This window comes from Pinus tabuliformis, chromosome 8 (genome assembly GCF_031772625.1).
Source record: "Pinus tabuliformis cultivar Carrire ecotype Pingquan chromosome 8, CPIR1, whole genome shotgun sequence".
Taxonomy (NCBI): Eukaryota; Viridiplantae; Streptophyta; class Pinopsida; order Pinales; family Pinaceae; genus Pinus; species Pinus tabuliformis.
Genome location: NC_142294.1, coordinates 1,110,301,606 through 1,110,316,575, shown reverse-complemented (window position 1 = coordinate 1,110,316,575; position 14,970 = coordinate 1,110,301,606). Strand labels below are relative to the sequence as shown.

Below are 14,970 nucleotides of genomic sequence, written 5' to 3'. Positions count from 1 at the left end.
GGTGGAGGCATAGTCTTAGCACTCCAGGCAGCTGAAAGGAGGCGCAATACTATAAACTACACTGCATGGGTTGTATAGTTGCGTGACTGGGGAACTGCACGAAAGGGAGGAACGTCACAATATCGATAGAAGCGTGAAGGGAGCTATGCTATAGAAGAAGAGACCATGCAGGGAAGCCAAAACGTGACTGTTATGGTCACTGTTCATGAGTTGACAGTGGGAAAACGGCTAAGTGGAGCAGGAAGCGACATTTAAGTTGGAATTTAAGAGCAAGATCTGTGAAAATATGCTGCCAATCTAGCATTTATGAGTGGATTTTGGGGGGAATGGTTGGATTCAAAATCTAATTTTCCTATAAATTACAGATGGCCGCCCAACGAAAAACACTTTTCATTCTGAGAACTGAGGTGTTGATCTATGAGGTGTGCATGAACCTTGACTATTTTCGAGAATTTGGTGGCTAGTTTAGTATTTGACAAGTTGCCTAAAGCCACCCATGAGCTTCTTACTAGAATCATGTCAGTGCCTGTGGAAAATGCAAGTGTTGGAGGATCGATGGCATCTGAGGGAACTGCCCCTGAGATTGCAAGTGTAGAAGTGCCCGAAGAAGTGCCAAAATCACAGAGGTTGCCAAGGCCAAGGCTATGCCACCCAAAGTGGGTCCCAAGACAAAGAAGGATAAGCAAAAGAAACACAGTTGGTGTGTGAATTGCCAAGAAAGCACTAGAAGGGAAAGCCCACCGTGCAGGAGAAAGGCAAGGTGGTAGACTTAAAATCTGAGGAGGCCACTGAAGATATGGATATTGGCATAGAGGAAATTGACATAGAGGGTGTAGAACCTATCTTAAAGCTACCTGAGTACATCACTCCCTGCAAGGGTAAGGTGAGGGTCCCGACAGACCCATATATGGGGAAATTTCTGTTAAATACCTGTTGCTGTCAGATTAGATCATGTTTGAAGGGCTTCTCTTGGAGCACATTCCTACTCTCAAGCTAGAGGATTGGGACATGGCGGACAAAGAGTGGTTTCCCCACATGGCGACTAATACCTTTATGACCCGCGTGTTTTATAAATATTCTGGTGTCACCACACTAGAGCCGCGACGGTAGATAAAAGGGGTGGAAAAGGTAGGATTGTTAAACCTATTGTGGGTGCTACATTACTACCACATGCCCATAACCTTGATGGTGATCAAACAGTTGCTATGCTTATTGCATAATGGGTGCCTATGATTAGGAGAACCGATACCCATCACAGATATGTTGATCCATAGGGTCACGTTGTTACCACATTCAGGGTTGAATCCGGCCATGGAACTTAGCAAAAAGATGGGCGAGTGCAACCTCACCATGATAATGAAGGAAAAATTCAAGCTTGCCAAGAAACCATGCAGATACTCAATTGCTAGCATAACCGACCCCATGGTTAAGGTCACCACCAAACTTTTGGCTTAGAAAATAATGAGGACGTGTCGCGTAGATGAAGTGCCAACACCTGTTGTGTCATTAGCAGCCTAGTGCGTGGAGGAAGTATAATTTAATTGGGTGTGCTACCTCTGCGGTGAGTTTCTCGTAAACTATAGATAAGCACAAGACGAGAGTAAGACCTTCCATTACGTCTGGCTCTTACTATCAATTGTGCTTGTTGCATGGGAATTACCGAAGGACAACCAATTTCCTCCAGTTGTGTTAAATCTATTAGAAGTAGTGAAGTTCGCTTCACTCTGGGCCACCAAGTACGTTGCGAGGGTCAAGGACGCTAAAATATTTTGGGTGCTGATGGAGGCAAGAATTCTCATTGTGATCAACCACGAGCCAAGGCTATCCCCAACTGTCTTTGAGCAGTTGCCAGGATATGTGGAGTTCAAAGCAAACTTCCAATGTGTTTCCATCTGGGCATAGAAGGACCTTGATAAAAAATGGTATGATATTCCATACCTCGCAACGAATGATGCAATCAGAGTGGTCCTGGCGAGTTGGCCATTAGAGTGGCACATGGCCTCAGACTTGTCAACTGGGTCTAGTAAGTCCGCCATGAAGTAGAAGAAGGAAGAGGCTCGGCTAAAGATGCAACAGTTGGTCGACAGGAGGAAAAGGGAAGCTGAAGAAAAAGCTAAGGCAGAGAGCTCTACTAAGAAGCAGGCCGAGGAGGAAGAAGAAGAGGAAGAGTGTGACTCTAACAGAAGCCAGAAGTCTCCTTCACCATAGACAGAGGAAGAAGAGAAACAATTAGGACAGGGAGGTGCAGACTTGAAGACTACTCCATTCCGCGTTAAGCGCACTAGGGAGCATGAAAAAGTAGGGCCGTGGAAGAAGTCCAAGGTCAGAAAATCATCACTTAACCTGATCACTTTGATTGAAGGTAATCTGAATGATATCGGGGACACAATGAGGGATGCAACCACGGAACTACAACTGCAGTTTGAGTAGTAGTAGAAGTAAGCCTTGGTCACCATTTAGACGGGTCTGTGTGAGATGCAGATCCAAGCCACTCAAGTGCAGAGCAGTGTGGGAAAGTGCAGTGCGACGTCAACTAGCTTGGCACTTAGGACCTCAGAAGCAGAGGAGTTGGTCCACTCCTTGGAACCTCGGGCCGACGTGCTGCCAGACGGAGCATTGACTACAAAAGTGGAAGCTGACAAGGCCACCGTCAGTACTCTCAAGAAGGTTGGGTTGAACTTGGCCATGATACTAAGTGAAGCCCTTCACACCATGCAAGACGATGTGATTGCGAAACTTCAGACCAAAGAGCAGTGTGTGCTGAATGTCAAAAGTGAGCAGAAGGTCAACAATGCCCAAATGTTTATAGAAAAGACTTCTGCACTTGATCTACTTAAGAAGATCACCAAGAAGAATGAGCACACCACAGTTGTGGTTGTTGAGGCCTGCATAACTATTCCAGAGCTAAATATCCTAGAAGATGCACCCGTCGACGCAATAATTCAGAAGCTCACTGCAGGTGTGCATGACACAAGGATAGAGCCGAATAAGGTTCAATTTGAACTGAACCTTAAGATCACGAAGCTTGAGTTAAGGGCCCAACCTTCAACTCCACCAGAAGTCAGAGAGTAGTGGGAGGCAGGTGTCAAGGATGCAGCTACCACAGTAGATGCCACAATGAAGGAGTGTACTTCGCTCTTTGAGCAGTCACTTGAAGTAGTTACCAGCCTGTAGGAATTTCCCAATATGTAGTGGCTAGAAACAAAAGAAAGGGAACTACAGCAGAAGTATGACGATGTCAAAGCGACGATGCACACCGTCACCATCACATAGAGGTTGGTGACGCTGCAGGAAGTGAAGGCACTAAAGAAACAAGTGGATGCAACACAATGGAAGGAGGTAGTACTGAAGGCCAAATTGAGGCCTTGGCTAGATGAAGCCTATGTGCTCATGACCTCCATTGAAGGAAAATTGTTTACTCTGTAGGCAACACAAAAGAAAATATACGAAGATAGCGCAGGACCAGCGACGGAGCAGCTGGTTGAGCAGGTTAAGTAGGTGACGACATAGTGTACCACTGAGGTTGCAGTAGTACAGGTGGAGTTGGGAGGTCTTCGCGATAAGATCTCCACACCAGCAGAGTGACTCGGGGGTGAGTCACCAGATTTTTGTTGGGGGCCTATTGGGAACGGGTCCTGTAGTGTCAATTTTGGGGTCAAAAACCCAATTTTTGGGGTTAAAGGCCCAAGTTTTGTATAAAGAATGTAAAGTCTCTACATTTTTTAGTGGCAGAGCGCATAGATGTAAAGAGTCATCAAGGATTTCCACCCTTAGTTTATGTAACTTGTGTCGGCTTTATGAGATCCACCCAACCATGGGATTGTATAAAAAGGGAAGTCTTAGAAGAGTCTAAGGAAATTTTTAGTTTATTTTAGATAAGTTTTGAAGAGTCATTGATGTAATGGGTCTGTAAGAGCTAAGAGTGAAGAGTCTTAGCATAGGAAATAGGCTCTACAGGTGTGTGCGCAGAGGCCTAGGGTAGAAGTCCGCGACTGAGTGTGTGGACCCCTACAGCTGTGTGCATAGGGTAGTTAGAGTCTATAAAGGAGACTTGAACATCAATAAAGAGAATTATTTTGGAATTACCTGTGTATGAGATATTTTACTTATATTATGAATGCATGCGATTATGTTATGTTGAATATTGGGTTTATGATTTAATGTTGTATTGATGCGCGAATCTATGTGTTTTAATTTGTTATATGAACACAAGTAGGAATATCTCTTTACGTTAAGATAATCATAATGCATGTTAATCTAGGTAAATACATCTATAAGAGTAATTACAGAGGTGTGTACGTGTCTGAATTTCCTGTTTAGGGTACGCAAAGGACGATCACAAACCGAATAAGAGAAGTATATCAATAAGACCTAAAAAGCTTATTGATCTGCACAAAGGAAGGATTAGGGTATAAAACAACATCACTATCATCTCTAGGTGCATAAACTTTGTTCTTGCATCACCATATACTGCTTCAGGTGAGACTTCACTCTGCACTCCACGGATTGATGTCGAAAGAGCAAATAGTGTAGGGATTTGCTTGGCTAATTAACGATGAACCTAGATCAAGGCCCATCAAGCAAACATTTAGCATGCATTCAATGAAAGGCATTTTTAGTAACCTCATTTTTATTATAATAAATTCAATTTAGATGTATATGATTGGGATAAATGCATACATACCCTCTCTAGAAGAGGTGTAATGCTTCCTTCCTCTTCCTCTCCTAGTAATTTGTCACCACTATTTTCATCCATTTTGGGGTTTTGAGGAGCAACAACATCCATTATAAAGACATCCAAGTCAGCCTCTGCCTCGACCTTTAGCTCAACTTCAACTTGGATATCAAGAACCAAAATCTCAACATGTGGTAGCTGTATCTTCTTCGCATATCTAATTCCTATGCCCCTACCACTAGTACTTCTCTATCTTGCACCAGGAACAACAATAGTAGTAGTATTTACAACACCAAATTTTGGAAGAGGGAGAGAATTAGGATTAGGATTAATATTAGTATCCTTCTTCCTCCTGCACCTCTCCTAGTGGCTTTTCTCGAAACTTGTTCCACTAAAGCTTGCCCATAAGCTTCCAAATTGTGTGCTTGAACCTGAACTTATTTTGATTTCACATGAGGTTAGCTAACTTTGTTATGCAGTTATGGCATCCTTTTCCCATGCATTTCAACCTTATATCAAAAATCCCATCGTGAACCAATCTTAACTACAATATGATCAAAGGCATCTACTACCTTACTTCACAACCTTCTCAATGTTTCCTTGGAAGTTCTTGTTTAAATCAAAACCTACCCCTTTATTCTGTTATCCACCCAACACAAAATTCTAAAAATCCTCAAACCTTTATCAGAAAAAAATAAAATAAAATCCTTAGCTTTATCTATTAAATTCATAACATGTAAATAAAAATAAGGTTCCAAACAAGGGATCAACTGACAAAAAAAAAAAAAAAATCTCCTCAAAACCGAAAAAAAATTTAAAGTCACAAATAAATACCTCTAGATTACAATGTAACACCAACCAAACCCTCTCATTTCATCAAAACTCTATCCATATCAAATGGGGGTGAATGACAACAAGATCATTGAAATTTCATCAAATTCAATTCCAAAATTCATTATAATCTAATTAACAACCCAGAAAAATCCATGTACACAACATCCCATCCATGGCATTAGAGAAGGAATTATATAGAGAAAATGATACAATATTAAAATAACATACTTGTGGAAACAAATTAAATGGCTTCAAAGGTGCGAAGGGATTAAAGTTGGAGAGTTTGCAAGAAGGGAGAGATTCAATATTAGTTACCATAGAATGCTCACAAATATGTAAAATTCACAGGATCAAGATGGGAAATGATGGATCCTTCATCAATAAATTGTTTGGGGATTCAAATTGAGTGTCGTATCTTGGTTGTTCCTCCACACTTTGTCCGTCCCTCTCTCCACAAAAAAAATAGACGTAAGATAGTGTAGAGGACCAATTTCCAATATTGTTACCTTCTTTCTTTTTCTTTTCTCAATTTTAGTCAAAAAGAAACAAAATTAATCCAGAAGGAGAAAGGAGTGTAAACAATTATGAGTTAAAAAATATAATACAAGGTGCACTTGAAAAAGTGCAAAAGAGAAAAAAATAAGAAATTAAAATATATATGTGTGTGTGTGTGTGTGGTTTGATGAGGAATGCAAAATGGAAAGAAGAAACTTGAAAATAATAGGCAAGAAAAAGATGAATATAAATTTATAGAAACATATTTTGAAAAGGAAAAAAGGTGAGTTCATGAAAACAAGGTGAGAAGAGTTAATATATATAGGCAAGAATAATACAATTTTTTTTGGCAAGAACTTCAACCAAGAAAGAAGCAAAATAAAAATAATATTACAATCAATTAGTGGTTTGACAATGCAAGAAAACTCTATGAAAACGAATCAGAGGCTGAGCCACCTCCCAAGGTCAACAAAACTACAAAGTTTTTCTTGTTGCAAGAGATGGAGATTGGAATTAAGAATTTGAGAATAGGGAAGGAAAAGGACTTGGTTGAACTTCAAGCATAATTTCTAAAGTGGGGAATGAACACTCTTGCACTGCACATCATGGAAAATATTCAACAACATCATTTGGCAAGGATTGCCAAGAGACTAGACAACTAGCCTAGAAATACCCCTTTTTAAAAGTGGAGACATTAATAATCCTTCCGACTATAGAACCATTATGATCAATCCTTTGTTTTCAAAGATTTTTGGCAGCATGGTAGAAAATATAATCAGTAAGTGGCTAGAAGTAAAATAAAACAGGGAGAAAGGGCAAACAAGTTTTAGGCTAAAGCATTCTACAGTGGACCATGGTATCACATTGAGACACATTATTGAAAAGGTTTGGGGGACAAAGAAGATGTATTGTGCTTCTTTATTGACTTCAAAGGGCATTTTACACGATCCCTAGAGATAAGTTGTGGACTAGAATGGAAGAACTTGAAATTCATTTGCATTATAGAGTTGTTATCCATAGGCTTGATGAAGAGGTGAAAGTAAAACTTAGAACTTCAGCATGCATTTCAGAAAGATTTAGAAATGACATTGGACTTAAGAAAGGATGCTCTTTATCCCCTACTCTTTCTAGTTTATACATTGATAAACTAGAAGAGCGGCTAAATATTCAAGGTGGAGACGATGTTCAGTTGGGGGAGTTTGCAATAATATTCTTTTATATTTTGATGACCTTGTATTGATTTCTAAATTGACCCATTAATTTCAGATGCACCTATATTCCCTTGAGCATTTTTGTAGAATATTGGGGATGCAAGTCAATATCAAAAAGAAAAAAATAATGATTTTATATAATAAAGGGTAGTAGAGCCAACATGCATGCTTCTTTGAAGGAAACATTCATGAAGAAGCAAATGAGTACAATTACCTCACGATTGATTTTAACAACAAGCTTAATTGGGAGGACTGCAAAAAGAAGAGAATTGTAGGAGGGTGGAAATCATTATATGATCTTCAAAACAGATGTAGAGAGGTAGAGTTATGGGATTGGAAAACAATTAAAGTGCTTTTTGGACTCCTAGTTTTTCCAATGATGTTGTATGGGTGTGAATTGTGGGCTAATATCACCCCCATCTCAAAATGGAAACAAAATCCAAAAAATCTTAATCATGAGAAAGTTCAAAATAAAAAGTTTAGTTCCTTGTGAGATAATGTTGAGTGAAACATGAGCAACTCCCATCAAAACAATTTCTATGGTACGTCTCATATATATCTAAAAAGATTTGAGAAAATGGGAGTAGGTAGATGGACTAAAGTTATCTTCAATAAAGGCACTAGTGAAAGAAATAAAGCATGGATGAGAAAAAATAAAAAATGGATGCAAAAATGGAATTTATACTTCAATGTATGTCCCACAAATAATAAGGAGTTGTTTTTTTTATGGAGAAGTTTCAAAAGTGTATATGGCGAAAAGGGTTGGGTAGAAATAAGAAGTATTGTGTTGAGGAATTCAACCCCACTTGTGATCTCTAACAAAAAGAATACATTGGAGCTAGCATTATGTGGAGAGAAAATATTTTTATTTCTCAATTAAGAGCTAACTCGCATCAACTTCGGTGTGAAACAGGATGGTGGAAAAGACCTAAAGAAGCTTGGGAAGAACAAGTGTGTACTTTTTTCACTTTTGGGGTAGTGGAATTTGAAAAACATTTCGTTTTGGAATGTGATGCTTTTAGAGACATCAATGTTGGATTAGTGTTGGAAACCATGAATATTAGTGTTGGAGCACCTATAATTTTGGAGAAAGTCTTAGGGGTTCTAGGATTTAAGGGGCTTAGGGGGTTCAAATATTTGAAGTTAGGGGTTACTTCACAGGGGTTTCACTCAATGAACCTACGACATAGCACATGCATTCATGGAATACTAAAAAATACCCTTAATTTGACTACATAATGGAAAATACCTTTAAAAACCACATTATTTAACCCCCTACCAATACAAACCCAATACACCTTCCCAATTTAAAATACCCCTACTTTCAATAGATATTATAGGTATCCATTTTTTCATTAACATTTTTTATTTCCCTTTATATTTTTCATTAACTTTCAACTCCATTTTTTATACCTTACAATATAAAAACTATTTACCCCCTGTTATATGCTCAATATATTATGTCATTTTTTACTCAATATATATCCCCCAATATGAATGCACGCGGTATGGTATTGGTCCCCTAGTGAAGCCCCTGTAGGTTATTGGATTAGGGTTTAAGGGATCAAGGGGTTAATAGGTTATGATTTATGAGTGTAGGGGTTAACATATTATGGCTTGGGGGTTAAGGGGATAGGGAATTTAGTGGTTATGGGTTAAGGGCTTATGGGTGTTGGGTGTGTGTTATATTATTTCCACGACTAGCTCCACGCATGGGGGGGCGATAGCCCCCCCTGTTCATTGCGCTAGGTTCCGCAAGGTGGTCACAGAGGGGATGCATCCCCCTTATTGGAGGGTTTGAGGGGGGTGGTAGCCCCCCTCTGTGGGGTCTGGGGCAGTGCCGTAGGGAAAATATTTTTGGACGTTATATTAGGTGGGTAGACTGACCTATGGTTTTGCGCATGGTTTTCACACATGGTTTTGGGCATGATGGTTTTCTTCCCATGGAATTTTGTAGATCCAGTCAAGGGGAATATGGTTATGTTCTAATCCAAGGTTAATGGATTGGGGTTTATGGATGCTTCGGCATGTATATATATATGTATTGTAACATTGAAATGAATATAATGAAAAATCAATCTGGTAGTCCTGGTTTTGGGCTCTAGGAGAAAATATTTGTGTATATCTATTTTATGTTTTATGTTCTCACCATTGTTTATTTTTTGTTTTTAGAATTCATATGTAGGTAATTTCTGTACGGGGTTAAAATCTACATTTGGTATCAGAGCTATTTTGGCTTCAAGGGGACACCTTTGCTGCTGAGGGATTTTGATCGGGCCTATGGTAGGAATTGTTTAGTGGGATATTCATGGGATCAATTCTTGTGGTGAAAGAATATGGCATGCAATGGAAAGATAGAGATCAAGAAATTTAATGGTCCGAGTTTTCAGTTGTGGAAAATTAAGATGAAGGATCTACTAGTGGATAAATATCAGTGGATCGCGGTAGATCCAGGTACTAAACCAATCACATTTTCAGCTGAAGACTGGGCGAAATAGGATCGGAAGGAAAAGAAGACAATAAAGTTGTGTATCTTAGATTCAACATTGTTGAATGTATCAGGGGAAGCTTCAGCGAAGGTTTTGTGGGACAATTTAGGGACTTTGTATCAATCTAAGTATCTGGTGAATAAATTGTTCCTATAGAAAAAAAATGTATAACATGAGGGTGAAGGATGGAGACTCGGTGACAAAGCATCTAAATGCATTTAATATTATGGTAAGCCAATTTTTATCTATTGATATAAAAATTTCATATGAAGATAAGTGAATCCGTTTTTTGTGTTCTCTACTAGATTCGTGGGATAGTCTGGTTGTTGCAATAGGTAGAAATGCGACTGCCTTGCAGTTTGATGAAATAGTCTCATCCTTGCTGTCGGGGGATATGAGACGAAAAAATACAGAGGGCCATAATGGTGATACCTTGTTTGTACGAGGAAGGTCCCAGAATAGAAACAAAAATAAATCCTCTAGTGGGAGATCTAAATCTAGAGGGAGATATAAATCTCCAAGGAAACCTGTAAAGGTGTGCTAGAAATGAGGAAAGGAAGAGCACTTCAAAAATGATTGTAGATCTAAAGCTCCTGAGAAAGGAAAGGGATCTGATGATGCTCCTTTTGGAGAGGCGAAAACCACCTCAGATGAAGGTGGGGATGTGTACTTGGCTTCTTCTTCAAGTACACATGTAGATCACGAGGAATGGTTGATTGAATCAGGTGCATCCTTTCACTTCACTCCCCACAGGGAGTGGTTCTGCGAGTATGATACATATGATGGTGGTGATGTCTTCTTAGGGTATGTTAGGAAGGATAGAATCGTTGGTCGCAAAAAATTCAAGTTGAAGTTTCAAGGTGGAAGGATTAGAACACTTCTAGGTGTTCTCCATATTCTTACATTGGCCAGAAATATAATTTCTATAAGCGAGCTGGATGATGTAAGTGTAAAAATAATGTTCAAGAAAGATACCTGCAAGATGGTTTAGATAACACTGGTATTGATACGGGGAGTTTAGATTGGAACTCTATACAATCTTTAGGGTAGCACTATTATTGATGAGTGCAACAATTTTGTGGTTCCTGAAAGTGGAACATAAAATCTAGTGGTCTCTGGAGAAAAGACCATACTATGGCATCAAAGGCTTGGACATATTGGAGAGAAGGGCCTTCAAATTCTTCATGGAAATCGTATGGTAGAAGGTATGCCTAATTTCTCTCTGGATTTTGATTTATGTTAAAATTTTGCTTTATCTATTACTAATGATGATCCCAAAACTGTCAGGGAAGCAGTAGATTCAAAGGATGGGAAACTCTAGAAAGAGGCCACGGTTGATGAAATTGCATCTTTGCACAAAAATGAAGCTTGGGATTTGGTGTATTTTCCGGCTAAAATGAAAACCCATTGGAACCAAATGGGTGTTTAAGAAGAATATGAATGTAGAAGGCAAGGTAGAATCATACAAATCTTGGTTGGTAGCAAAAGGTTATTCCCAGTTGCCGGGAATTGAATTTGGTGATATTTTTTCTTCTATTTCCTAGGTAGCTTCTATTAGATTGCTTTTATCTGTTGTTGCTACTTTTTATTTTAAGGTGGAATAGATGGATGTGAAGACAACATTTCCTCATGGGGATCTGGAAGAAGAGATTTACATGAAATAGCCTGAAGGCTTTGCGGTGAAGGGTAAGAAAGAACTAGTATGCAGGTTAAAAAATTCTTTGTATGGGTTAAAACAGTCACCAAGGATGTGGTATCAGAAATTTGATACATATATACGGGGACTTGACTTCACCAGAAGCAATGCAGATCACTGTGTGTATTTCAAATTAATTGGTGACCATGTTATTTATTTGGTCTTGTATGTGGATGATATGTTGTTGATTTGAAATAACAAAGAAATTATCCAGGAATTGAAGACCCAATTGTCCTCCAAATTCAACATGAAAGATCTTGGTGTTGCAAAATATATTTTGGGGATGGAAATTAAATGATGTCAGGCAAAAAGGAAGCTCTGGTTAAACCATAGGAAGTATGTTGAGATAATATTGTAGAGGTTTAATATGCATGATAGTAAAGCGATGAAGGTTCCTATTCATGTTGGTGTAAAGTTATCTGGTGAACAGTGTCCCAAGACACAAGAAGAGGAAGAGGACATGTCACGTGTTCCATATGCAGGTATAGTTGGTAGCCTGATGTATGCAATGGTTTGTACTAGACCAGACATTGCACATGCAGTGGGAGTATTGCGCAGGTTTATGTCAAAACCACAGAAGGAGAAATGGACAATAGTGAAGTGGCTTTTCAGGTTTTTGTGTGGCACTAGTGATTATGGTCTATTCTACCAAGGGAGACCATGAGTGGATAGAGTTTTGGACATCCATAGATTTATTGATGCAGACTAGGCTGGAGATCTGGATTAGAGAAGATCTACAAGTGGGTATGTATTTAACTTGTTTGGAGGTGCACTGAGTTGGATGAGCAAGAGACAAAATGTAGTGGCGCTTTCAACTACAAAGATAGAATACATGGCAGCCACTCATGGAAGCATGGAAGCCGTTTGGTTGCAGAGATTATGTTCAAGTATGGGGTTGATACAAAAAGCTATAAGGATAGATTGTGACAACCAAAGTGCAATTTTCTTGGCAAAGAACCCTTCTTATCATTCAAAGGCAAAGCACATTGATGTTCAATATCATTTTGTGAGGGATATGGTTTAGGACAAAATAATAATAGGATCCATAATTTTGAATTGGCTATGGTTAGTCTTGTAATATTGTACATACTTTTTCATTCTCCAACATGTTTTCCATATTAAAAATTAAAAAATGTCAAGAGAGTGTGTCATAAAAGAATAATCCAAGGACAAAAAGAAAGAGAAAAGATAAAAAAAGTGAAAAATATGAACCCCAAAAAGAAATAAAACAGTTCATGAAAGTGTGCAAATTCAAATGCCACTACTTTTTACTTTACTATTCAAAATAAGGTTGTGTGCATCTTGTCAGAAATGCCACAATCCATGATGGTCAAATAGATTAATCTAGACCCATTCATGCTTTAAATTTCATGTTGATAGATAGAGAATAATGATCTAGCCAAACTGTTTAACCTTGGTAGATCAGTAGTTAGGTAGAGAATAAAAATGAGCTCATCAGCTTAATCTGAGCCATTGGAAGTTATAAGGTTAGAATTAGATAGTTTTCTTGTCAAAAGAAAAGGGAATAAAGGGTCAGCAAGATCAAATGTTCCCAATAAAGCGAAGAAAAAATGTTAGGATAAATAAAGGGTAGGTAGAAGAAAGGTTGCAAATGTACAACGTTGCTGAGTCAAAAGCACATTTATCATGCTTAATCCTATGTTTCATGTGCAGGAGCATTTATGAGAAAGAAAAGATGTTCACAAGCTGGTTTAACTAATTTCCCCTCATTTCACTATGCCCCCACATGCTTATTTTCTAATTTCCCCATTATCCCTTTATCATTTATAAGTCCCCTTTTCCCCTCATTTTGACCCTTACCCCTTGGTTTCACACATTTCCCTAGTAATTACCCTTCAAAAATAATTTCCCTACCCACAACCCCCTTTTCCCTAGTGTGAAACCCATTCCCCATTGCAAATATTAACTTCCCCCCTTATTAATTTCCCTATTTCCCTTCAAAAACCCATAAAACCCCATTATCCTAAGTTTTTATCCCCATGCATTATTTAATTAACTCCCCACTTCATATTTCCCCAAAAAAAAAAATTAACCCACCAACCCTTGGTGCAGTTAAAAAACCCCGCCACATAAACCCTGGTCCCACTTTATTAAACCCGCTGGTTATATCTAATCCCTACCTTATTTACTAATTAATTACAATTTGCAGTAATTAAACCCCAGGCTTTGCAAATCCCTTTTCTAATTCCCTCTGTGCATCTTAACCGTGCAACATTCGTCTGATCTCTTACCCCCAGATCTGATGGTGCACATCCATATCGCGCGGGTTCACTGTTCGACCGATAGCAGCCCGAGAGCACGCAAGATTCATAGTTTTGCATGGTCTCTTTTATGCTGCGTGGTGGCACCAGATGAGATCGCATGCTCATGAAAAATACTGCCTGCCCTTCAAAAGTGGTTCGATGGCCCAGAAAACCACCTCCCCGCCCAAGCCAAAAACTTCCCACTTTTCATTTATATTTTCCACGTCGAAATGTGATCACTACCCATTAAAAGGCCAAAAAGGCCCCAATTCACTATTTTCGCTTGTTTTCACTATAACTGCTGCTCAAGCCATTCTACAACAACCTAAACCTTTGCAACCAAATTGACCACCGTTTGCCACTTGAAGAAGCTCTAGACACCTAGTTCAAGCAACAAGATGACAGTTCATGCTACTGTACCCTCTGCATTCACCACTAAACCTAGTTTGCAAGCCAGACAGCCAAATTCTAGGCATTCTTCAGAAAAACTAGAACGACCCTCTCAATTTGAAAACATACATTCCAATTAAAAGCTTAATTAATTGAAATTAATTAGTAAACTTGCCTAAATTGAAGAGAAATTTAATTATATACCCCAAACCCTTATTTTACAGACTATAACTACCATGCCACTATTCCAGGGCTTCCAAACCTCACTTTACAAACACTACAGGCCTAATTCATATCCATAAACTCAGTCATGGATTCCCAGACCTCTCTGGACGTGAGACCTCTATCAATCCCTCACCTGGACATTGACCACCTAGCATTAGCAGACAAAGATTTTCAAATAAAGGATACTGCTTCTCCACCTTACCTTCTAAAGCTCCACTGCTAGAGTAAGGATAGATTCCTAAACCATAATGATGACATCCACCTTTGAGAATCTAATTTACCCAAATATTTGTTTCCAGAATTACACCCTTTCCCATACATCATCAATTTATGTCATGCTTGCTACATTCGTAACCAAAGATCTATTATCACCCTGACGAGCAAGTGTTATTTACCATCACTGCAAAATATATCAACCAAATGTTGTAGGTCCAACCAAGCCTTAATGAGACCTCACTGTCTATTGGTGACTTGCTGGACCTATGTGTCAAGTTATACCTAGCCAAAATAGCCCAAATATTCCAGAATTTCATTATAGAGGACTGCCATACTCCCATAGATAGTCCCCCTTATGCTGCCACCATTTTTTCAAAGAGAGGCAAACAGATTATTACCATGCTCTCTTGCATCCTACGATATACCTCAGATGAGCATGTGGATGAGGTTTTCTTGGCCTTTATTTCCATCATTA

The 14,970-nt window shown here is 38.9% G+C and overlaps 1 pseudogene; it reads right to left on the bottom strand.

Moving 5' to 3' along the window:
- LOC149239234 (casein kinase 1-like protein HD16) overlaps positions 1 to 14,970 on the bottom strand; it is an 86,646-nt pseudogene that overhangs the window by 38,781 nt on the left and 32,895 nt on the right.